Below are 10,712 nucleotides of genomic sequence, written 5' to 3'. Positions count from 1 at the left end.
GCTTCCTTCGTGTAGCTCTTTACTGCCAGTCGGTAATAGAACAGTTATGTTGGTGTCTATTTTGGTTCCTGATGCTTGTGCCAATGTTTGAAGTACTTCGTTTATTCTGTTGAGTTTCTCTTCGTCTCTCACGAAGAAATCAACGTCGCCAGGGTAATCTTAGCACTTGATTGTAGTGCCAAGTAGCGTGAGCCCTGCCACGCTGTCGTCTATTTTTCCCAGCAGAGGGTACAGTACAATGGCGTACAACCTCAACGAGAGGGGACATCCTTGTGCAACCGATCTCTTTATTTTTATGGGGTTCGTATTTCGGCCATTTACTGACGCCTGGGATATGGCACTGCTTAGGATGTTTTTAACTATTCTGATGAAGGATTTGCCGAATCCAAATTTTTCCATACTTTTATGAAAGTCTATCAACACAATCACTGTTTCTGATTTATTCACAGCTGTAATGCCGATGACTTCCCTGTATTCGGCTATAGCATCGAATATTGTCGTCCTCGGTACGGGTCATGTCTGGTGAACGCTTATAATTTTTCCCATGACCGTTTTTAGTTTGTCCACCACGTATCGCGCTGCTATTTTGTAATCTACCTTTCGTAGCAAGATGAGGCGGTAGTCCTCCACTTTCAGTGGCGCCTTTATCTTCGGGATCTGTATTACGTTTCCCATCGTGAACTCTTCTGGCAGTTTTTCTCAGATGATGGTTCGAATGGCTGTAAGCACTATAATGACTGAGGTCATCAGTCCCCTAGTCTTGAACTACACTACTGGCCATTAAAATTGCTCGGCCGCGAAGGAAATTTAACAGACAGGAAGAAGATGCTGTGATATGCAAATGATTAGCTTTTCAGAGCATTCACACAAGGTTGGCGCCGGTGGCGACACCTACAACGTGCTGACATGAGGAAAGCTTCCAACCAATTTCTCATACACAAACAGCAGTTGACCGGCGTTGCCTGGTGAAACGTTGTTATGATGCCTCGTGTAAGGAGGATAAATGCGTACTATCACGTTTCCGACTTTGAAAAAGGTCGGATTGTAGCCTATCGCGATTGCGGTTTATCGTATCGCGACATTGCTGTTCGCGTTGGTCGAGATCCAATGACTGTTAGCAGAATATGGAATCGGTGGGTTCAGGAGGATAATACGGAACGCCGTGCTGATTCCCAGCGGCCTCGTATCGCTAGCAGTCGATATGACAGGCATCTTATCCGCATGGTTGTAACGGATCGTGCAGCCACGCCTCGATCCCTGAGTCAACAGATGGGGACGTTTACAAGACAACAACCATCTGCACGAACAGTTCGACGACGTTTGCAGCAGCATGGACTATCAGCTCTCAGACCATGGTTGCGGTTACCCTTGACGCAGCATCACAGACAGGAGCGCCTGCGATGGTGTACTCAACGACGAACCTGGGTGCACGAATGGCAAAACGTCAGTTTTTCGGATGAATTTAGGTTCTGTTTACAGCATCATGATGGTCGCATCCGTGTTTTGTGACATCGCGGTGAACGCAAATTGGAAGTGTGTATTCGTCATCGCCATACTGGCGTACCACCCGGCGTGATGCTATGGGGTGCCATTCATTACACGTCTCAGTCACATCTTGTTCGCATTGACGGCACTTTGAACAATGGACGTTACATTTCAGATGTGGCTCTACCCATCATTCGACCCCTACGAAACCCTGCATTTCAGCAGGATAATGTACGACCGCATGTTGCAGGTCCTGTACGGGCCTTTCTGGATACAGAAAATGTTCGACTGCTGCTTTGGCGAGCACATTCTCCAGCTCTCTCACCAATTGAAAACGTCTGGCCAATGGTGGCCGAGCAACTGGCTCGTCACAATATGCCAGTCACTACTCTTGATGAACTGTGGTATCATGTTGAAGCTGCATGGGCAGCTGTACCTGTACAAGCCATCGTTCTGTTTGACTCAATGCCCAGGCGTATCAAGGCCGTTATTACGGCCAGAGGTGGTTGTTCTGTGTACTGATTTCTCAAGATCTATGCACCCAAATTGCGTGAAAATGTAATCACATGTCAGTTCTAGTATAATATATTTGTCGAATGAATACCCGTTTATCATCTGCATTTCTTCTTCGTGTAGCAATTTTAATGGCCAGTAGTGTACATAAACCTAACTAACCTAATGACATCACACACATTCATGCCCAAGGCAGGATTCGAATCTGCGACCGAAGCAGAAGCGCGGTTCCGGACTGAAGCGCCTAGAACCGCTCTTCCACAGTGGCCGGCCAGTTTTCCTCCTTGTATTATCTCGTTGACGACTTAGGTGACCGTGTCGCCGATTATGTCCCCGTATGTGATGTTGAATTCAGGTGGAATTCCGTCCATCCCTGGGGCTTTTCCAAACGCACTGGACATGAAAAATGCTGTGTACTTCGTTTTTCCCGTATTTTCCTCTAGATTTGTCATTTCTGTGGCTGTCAGAGCGTCCGGCAAGTTGTGGAGGAGGGCGTCCGATGCTGCATCGCTCGTTTCTCCTCGCTTGAAGAGTCGGCTGAAGTAATCGTGTGCTTACTTCAGGATCTCTGAAGGCGTTGCTGTGGTGGTTCTGTCTTCTTTCTGAAGTTGTTTTATCTCTTTTTGTCGTGTCCTTCTGATTATTTTGTGTATGTTATTTAATTTATTGATGAGATAGTGTAACGTATCTCTGATCATCCCCGTATATTAGAACAATATGTGTTATAGCGTTCATAGCTGATATAAATAATTGTGAAACTCTCCATGAACATTCCTCCCTTTGTAAATTTCAAGGCTAATTTTGTTGCTTTGCTCTTGAGTTGCAGTATGGGACTTAACTACTGAGGTCAGCAGTCCCCTAGAACTTAGAACTTCTTAAACCTAACTAACCTAAGGACATCACACACATCCATGCCAGAAGCAGGATTCGAACCTGCGACCGTAGCGGTGACGCGGTTCCAAACTGACGCTCTTAGAACCGCACGGCCGCACCGGCCGGCAATTACAGGTAAACTTCATGGTACAGTCTGTACACATTCAGTAGTGGTAGATATTCGCTCGCAGGCAACAAGCGTATCGCTCGATGCTGCGGCTTGTCGCACACCCAGATATCGCGTGCTGTTGGTCGCTTTTGACGCATACGTGGGCCGCGGCTGTCTGCCGATCTCTCTCTGGCACGAAGCGCTGACTCAACGGCGCGACATGCGATGCGACTGAGGAGAGAGAAGTATCGCCTTTCCTCGGCTGCTTACTGACGTTTGTGGATACTGCTCTTCTTATACTGACAGTCTGCTTCATGAGGACTACCAACGGAAAAATTAAGACCCCTACCTTGGTAGCGAATTGTAATGCTTTAAGGAAGGTGAAATGTGCACTAAAATTGAATGCTGTTGAAAGTGTAAATCAATAAACTGGAAAGTAGCATCAAGCCACAGTCATGTCTTAATCGTGGTTCAAAATGGTTCAAATGGCTCTGAGCACTATGGGACTTAACTTCTGAGGTCATCAGTCCCCTAGAACTTAGAACTACTTAAACCTAAATAACCTAAGGACATCACACACATCCATGCCCGAGGCAGAATTCGAACCTGCGATCGTAGCGGTCGCACGGTTCCAGACTGTAGCGCCTAGAACCGCTCGGCCACACCGGCCGGCTCTTAATCGTGAACCATTACCAAATCATGTCTTAAGTGTGACATGTCGGTTACATTTTACTTGAACATCGCGGCTTTTGCTGCTCTTATTTTTTTTATTTACTTGTCTTTAGCTGCAGACAAACAATTTCAGTACGCGGAAGCTTGTACTGAAACAAAGTGTGGTATTTTATGGACACAAATTACAATATGCTTCGAACTATTTGTCACGGTGTCGCAGTATCTGCCAGACGTGAATACGGCAGACGAATTAAAACAGTAGCCGAATGTAACTTTATAGAAGTTCCATGATAACAAGATCTGAAGTAATGGCGATTACAGCTTATACCGTCATTAGACGGGAAATGTTACGCTTATATGTCAGTGAAAAGGACGTCGCAGCCAGTTTCGAAAAAAAAAAACTTTAAAAATTCAGAACTTTCCCTATGACACGAGCACACTTTGTGACATGAAACCTGGCTGTCGGCCGGCAGCCGCAGAAGTCTAAGCGCGCGCCGAACGCAAGGTTGGACAACACACTGGCTGCACTGATAATTCTTTCGGCTACCTGCACAATCTGGCAACACTGTAGTAGGCTCCGGTATTTCATGGAGGAAGTTTTGTCTTTAGTTCGACGATGATGACGATGATATTTGGTATGTGAGGCGCTCAACTGCTCGGTTATCAGCGCCCGTACAAATTCCCAACCTTTGCTCAGTCCAATCTCGCCACTTTCATAAATGATTATGAAATGATGACGACGACACAAACACCCAGTCATGTCGAGGCAGGTGATCTTCAGTTCGAGTCGGTCGTGTTGTCGACACCCGTGATAAAACGTGTGACATGCGAATTCGGGTCCCTCACTCACTCAGCTCAGCAGAAAAAATGCATTTCTAAACCTGTTAACTTGCAGCTGGGCGTGTACGTACAAACGAGAATTGCATCTTCTACTGGAATCTGCTATTATGAAGTCTTACTGATTAACATTACTACAACAAAATTTAATTTAAGATCAATACTCGATATAAACGGCATAACGGCTTGTTTATAGCATTTAGTCTCTTCTGCTTAAGAGTCCTCATTTCATACAAGAAGAGGTGCCTTATGCAACTGATAATCATTTTGGCACGATTTTAATTTTATTGTACCGTAGCACAGCCGTAACGAATTATAAGTAGGCCTATGGACTTCCGATCATTGTAGGACTCGTAACAATAAGACTCTATAATAGCGGATTCTAGTAAAAGACGCAATTCTCGTTTGTACGTACACACCTAGTTACGAGTTAACAGGTGTAAAAAAAGTATTTTCCCTGCTGACAAGGGAACCTCCCCATAGCATCCCCCTCAGATTTAATTCTAAGTTGGCACAGTGGATAGACCTTTAAAAACTGAACACAGATCAATCGAGAAAATAGGAAGAAGTTGTGTGGAACTATGAAAAAATAAGCAAAATATACAAACTTAGTAGTCCATGCATAACATAAACAAAATCAAGGATAAGGTCAGCTCAGAAGCGCCGTGGCCAGTGGTTAGCGTGAGCAGATGCGGCGCGGGAGGTCCTTGGTTCAAGTCTTCCCTCGAGTGGAAATTTTAATTTTTTGTTTTCAGTTTATGTCACAAACTCTTATGTTTTCATCACTTTTTGGGAGTGATTATCACATCCACAAGAAAACCTAAATCGGGAAAGGTAGAAGAATCTTTTTACCCATTCGCCAAGTTTACAAGTTAGGTGGGTCCAAAACATATTCCTGTCATGTGACGCACATGCCGTGACCAGTGTCGTATAGAATATATCAGACGTGTTTTCCTGTGGAGGAATCGGTTGACCTATGACCTTGCGATCAAATGTTTTCGGTCCCCATTGAAGAGGCACGTCCTTTCGTCGACTAATCGCACGGTTTTGCGGTGCGGTCGCAAACAACAGACACTAAACTTATTACAGTGAACAGAGACGTCAATGAACGAACGGACAGATCATAACTTTACGAAAATAAAGAAAGTAAATTTATCACTCGAGAGAAGACTTGAACCAAGGACGTCTCGTTCCGCTGCTGCACACGCTAACCACGAGACCACGGCGCACCTATGCTTACATTCTCCTTGATGTTGCCTATCTTGCGCATGGCCTACTCAGTTTTGCTTACTTTTTCATAGTTCCACACAACTTCTTCCTGTTTACTCGATTGATCTGTGTTCAGTTTTTCAAGGCCTATCCACTGTGCCAACTTATAACTAAATCTGAGGGGGGGGTGCGATGGGGAGGTTCCCTTGTAAGTTGAGCGAGCGAGCTCAGGTCTACCTTCGTGACGTACGCTCCGCGGTCTGTCTTTCTCGTAGGCCTCGTCGAAAACACTATGTGGTTACATTTTTTGTTTAGCGCCTTGCTGAAGGCTGATATCACGAGTGTAATGATAGCGCAGCTACAATGTATTTCATTTTATGACATACCAGTAATAACAGTTCCACCCAGTAATGTTTTTGCAGAATTTCTGGCAGACTGTACCCTCTGAACATCACAGCTAACCGGGCCCCATTTACTTTCTCCCGGCAGCCATTGCAGCAGCGGAGCTTCCCTCCCTCGGTCTCGGTGATAGCGACCACTACCGCTCATCGCTATGGATAGCATTAAATGCTTTACTGTTGTTGAGTAATGTTTCACAAAAAAGTCTACGATTTGCGTTTAACACTTAATAGCAACGAGGGCAGACGACACATTTTAATATGATGATTTTTCTACTGCACTAACATGCAAGACATGAGTATGGCACGAAACTAATTTTACAGTTTCTGATTCAATTAAAATGCCTCACTACGTCATTTGATGTTATTGGTTCAAATACCTCTGAGCACTATGGGACTTAACTTCTGAGGTCATCAGTCCCCTAGAACTTAGAACTACTTAAACCTAATTAACCTTAAGACATCACACACATCCATGCCCGAGGCAGGATTCGAACCTGCGACCGTAGCAGTCGCGCGGTTCGAGACTGTAGCGCCTAGAACCGCTCGGCCACCACTGCCGGCATTTGATGTTATTATTAACGCTTAAATCTCGCTTATTTTCCTCTTATAAGAGATTCTTCATGCAATTATTTGTTCAGGAATTCGTGTGTTTCCGTCAAGCCACAGTTAGTAACGGTGGTGCAGTCCGTTTTACTCTAATGGTTCAAATGGCTCTGAGCGCTATGGGACTTACCACCTGAGGTGATCAGTCCCCTATAACTTAGGACCACTTAAAGCTAACTAACCGAAGGACATCACACACATCAATGCTCGAGGTAGGTTCAAAATTCAAATTGCTCTGAGCACTATGGGACATAACATCTATGGTCATCAGTCCCCTAGAACTTAGAACTACTTAAACGTAACTAACCTAAGGACGTCACACAATACCCAGTCATCACGAGGCAGAGAAAATCCCTGAACCCGCCGGGAATCGAACCCGGGAATCCGGGCGCGGGATGCGAGAACGCTACCGCACGACCACGAGCTGCGGACCCCCGAGGTAGGGTTCGAACCTGCGACCGTAGCAGTCGCGCTGTTCCGGACTGAAGCGCCTAGAACCGCTCTGCCACCGCGGCAGTCTAGGGTTCTAATTCTCTGCATAATATCCTACTGAGACATATTATATATTGCCGGTCAAATATTAAAGGAAATTCAAATAAAACTTGAGTCTCATTTCACGTAGGTACACCATTCATGCAATTATGGTGGTTACTTCAATCTACCATCGATGTGTTGACGAAAATACAGGTTTAAAGTGGAAGGTAGGCGTAAAACTTCGTCCGAATAAAATATCAAGCCGCACACTGTGCCTGGTAGCCACACAAAGACGCAGGAAATTAAGAAAGTAAACTAGAATCCTCACAGATGACAGAAAATAAAGTCACTCCTGTTTGAAGCTCGTAAATGTAACTCGAAAAAAAGGTGTACTCGCCTTCTGCAGCAATACTGGTTGGTTGGTTGAAGGATTAAAGGGACCAAACTGCAGAGGTCATCGGTCCCGCAGCAATAATGGAAGGCGCTCTCTCCCACTGACGGTCCAAATCATACTGACCCAGTCCAAGCAAAACAAACAAACATAAGACCGTATGATACGAGGGTCAATCCAGGTGTCGATACAGGTGGGGATACTTTACACCACACTGTTATTAAAACGAGAGACTGTGCCTAGTAAGCAGTCAGGCACGCAAGAAATGAAGAAAATTAACTAGTATCCTCACAGATAGCTGAAAATAAATCGCTTCTATTCGAAGTTCATATACATAATTCACAAACAAAGGATATACTCGCCTTATCTGCAGAACCAGCGGAAGGCGCTCTCTCTCACGGACAGTCCAGCCGACACTGATCTAAGTAAAACAAACAATCAGACAAAAGCCCATATGATACGAGGGTCGATAAAAGCGCTGATACGCACGATGATACTTTACACTACGCTGCTATTACAGCGAACTGCCTGGCTAGGCACAATAGCAGTGCGCTTTGGAAAACTGTCCATTTGCTATCTGTCTGCAGGTGCGAACTGTTTCGAAACAACAGTACAGAGTGGATAACTTGGTTCTGACGTGGCTGCTCCCTATTGCAACCACACCACGGTGAGTATTGTGAATCGGTACGGGACAAATTGCTCAAAGAAACCAGTGGAACGCAACAGTCTTGTAAGTGGATGTTTTTTCTGCTAGTTACAAAATGGTGTAAGAGGAGACCTGCATATCTTTCATCAAAAAAGGTGCAGTTTACCCTTAACGATATAAAAAGGTGCACGGTATGTTCCGGCAATGTCCAGGAACCTACACTTGGTCTGTGAAACGTGTGATCCTGTGTCAGTGGACTAAGTGTGGGCAGACAGAATTTCAATGGCCTCTACACTGCTTTAAGAATGTACTTTACATCCATATTTGTCCACATTTATATCAACCTACATGTACAACAACGTTCATTGTATACATGGAAGAATCCTGAGATACTAAAAGGTATCAGATGGATTATATAATGGTAAGACAGAGATTTAGGAACCAGGTTTTAAATTGTAAGACATTTCCAGGGGCATATGTGGACTCTGACCACTATCTATTGGTTATGAACTGTAGATTAAAACTGAAGAAATTGCAAAAAGGTGGGAATTTAAGGAGCTGGGATCTGGATGAACTGACTAAACCAGAGGTTGTACAGAGTTTCAGGGAGAGCATAAGGGAACAATTGACAGGAATGGGGGAAAAAAATACAGTAGAAGAAGAATGGGTAGCTCTGAGGGATGAAGTAGCGAAGGCAGCAGAGGATCAAGTAGGGAAAAAGACGAGCGCTAGTAGAAACCCTTGGGTAACAGAAGAAATATTGAATTTAATTAATGAAAGGTGAAAATATAAAAAAGCAGGCAAAAAGCAGGCAAAAATGAGATCGACAGGAAGTGCAAAATGGCTAAGCAGGCATGGCTAGAGGACAAATGTAAGGGTGTAGAGGCTTATCTGACTAGGGGTAAGATAGATACTGCCTACAGGAAAATTAAGGAGACCTTTGGAGAAAAGAGAACCATTTGTATGAATATCAAGAGCTCAGATGGAAACCCAGTTCTAAGCAAAGAAGGGAAAGCAGAAAGGTGGAAGGAGTATATAGAGGGTCTATACAAGGGCGATGTACTTGTGGACAATATTATGGAAATGGAAGAGGATGTAGATGAAGACGAAATGGGAGATACGATACTGCGCGAAGAGTTTGACAGAGCACTGAAAGACCTGAGTCGAAACAAGGCCCCAGGAGTAGACAACATTCCATTAGAGCTAGTGACGGCCTTGGGAGAGCCAGTCCTGACAAAACTCTACCATCTGGTGAGCAAGATGTACATGACAGGCGAAATACCCTCACACTTCAAGAAGAATATAAAAATTCCCACCCCAAAGAAAGTAGGTGTTGACAGATGTGAAAATTACCGAACTATCAGTTTAATAAGTCATAGCTGCAAAATACTAAGGCGAATTGTTTACAGACGAATGGAAAAACTGGTAGAAGCCGACCTCGGGGAAGATCAGTTTGGATTCCGCAGAAATGTTGGAACACGTGAGGCAGTGCTGACCTTACGACTTATCTTAGAAGAAAGATTAAGGAAAGGCAAACCTACGTTTCTAGCATTTGTAGACTTAGAGAAAGCTTTTGACAATGTTGACTGGAATACTCTGTTTCAAATTATAAAGGTGGCAGGGGTAAAATACAGGGAGCGAAAGGCTATTTACAATTTGTACAGAAACCAGATGGCAGTTATAAGAGTCATGAAAGGGAAGCAGTGGTTGGGAAGGGAGTGAGACAGGGTTGTAGCCTCTCCCCGATGTTATTCAATCTGTATATTGAGCAAGCAGTAAAGGAAACAAAAGAAAAATTCAGAGTAGGTATTAAAATCCATGGAGAAGAAATAAAATCTTTAAGGTTCGCCGATGACATTTTAATTCTGTCAGAGACAGCAAAGGACTTGGAAGAACAGTTGAGCGGAATGGACAGTGTCTTGAAAGGAGGATATAAGATGAACATCAACAAAAGCAAAATGAGGATAATGGAATGTAGTCGAATTAAGTCGGGTGATGCTGAGGGAATTAGATTAGGAAATGAGACACTAAAACAAGGAAAACGTTTCTGAAGAAGAGAAATTTGTTAACATCGAGTATAGATTTAAGTGTCAGGAAGTCGTTTCTGAAAGTATTTCTATGGAGTGTAGTAATGTATGGAAGTGAAACATGGACGATAAATAGTTTGGACAAGAAGAGAATAGAAGCTTTCGAAATGTGGTGTTACAGAAGAATGTTGAAGATTAGGTGGGTAGATCACGTAACTAATGAGGAGGTATTGAATAGGATTGGGGAGAAGAGAAGTTTGTGGCACAACTTGACTAGAAGAAGGTATCGGTTGGTAGGACATGTTCTGAGGCATCGAGGGATCACAAATTTAGCATTGGAGGGCAGTGTGGAGGGTAAAAATCGTAGAGGGAGACCAAAAGATGAATACACTAAGCAGATTCAGAAGGATGTAGGTTGCCGTAGGTACTGGGAGATGAAGGAGCTTGCACAGGATAGAGTAGCATGGGGAGC

This window comes from Schistocerca cancellata, chromosome 4, assembly GCF_023864275.1.
Source record: "Schistocerca cancellata isolate TAMUIC-IGC-003103 chromosome 4, iqSchCanc2.1, whole genome shotgun sequence".
Taxonomy (NCBI): Eukaryota; Metazoa; Arthropoda; class Insecta; order Orthoptera; family Acrididae; genus Schistocerca; species Schistocerca cancellata.
This window is presented reverse-complemented; position numbering follows the sequence as displayed.